Source organism: Sorex araneus, chromosome 1, assembly GCF_027595985.1.
Source record: "Sorex araneus isolate mSorAra2 chromosome 1, mSorAra2.pri, whole genome shotgun sequence".
Taxonomy (NCBI): domain Eukaryota; kingdom Metazoa; phylum Chordata; class Mammalia; order Eulipotyphla; family Soricidae; genus Sorex; species Sorex araneus.
Window position 1 is genome coordinate 250,950,873 of NC_073302.1, and position 652 is coordinate 250,951,524.

A 652-nucleotide genomic window follows, 5' to 3' on the forward strand; every position below is an offset into this window, starting at 1 on the left:
GAAAAGAGACCTTTCTTTAAAAAAATATTTTATGTCAGGCTGTGTCATATATAATATTCAGCAGGCTTATTTTCTCTCATCCAGGAGGTAAAGATTTTTACCAGCTTCAATCACAAAGCAATTTATAGCCAAACGCTGAACTATGTTAGAGTTAGAGCATCAGCTACCCATTTAAATGTGGACATTAAGTTTGTTTCCGTTGGTTCTGAAACTTTGAACTTGGCTCCAAAATTGGTTGCAAGCAAAATCTCTGGGGGTTGAGGAGGAAGGGTGCTGCTAAGGTCTGATATCCCTTAGCTGGGACAGTTTGCTCCCTCTTGACTCCTTTTTGGACTCAGAGTGGAGATCTCTCTGCATGGTTTTCAACCAGGGATTGATTGGAGCAGCAGCACGGATTTGGTTGGACTTGAACTTAGGTATCAGCTGCCTGGATTTTTCTCTTGTCTTTGTCACCTACTAGCTAGAGTAGCTTAGGCGAAGTGCTCTCTCTCTCTCTCTCTCTCTCTCTCTCTCTCTCTCTCTTTTTCTCCTTTGAGAAATGCAGCCAGCAGTCATATGAACCTGTTAGTTCAGAATGAGAATGAAGTAAATATATACACATTGTATACTTTACATAGTTCTTGGATGTAGAAGCTTAGGCTCATCTCAACTG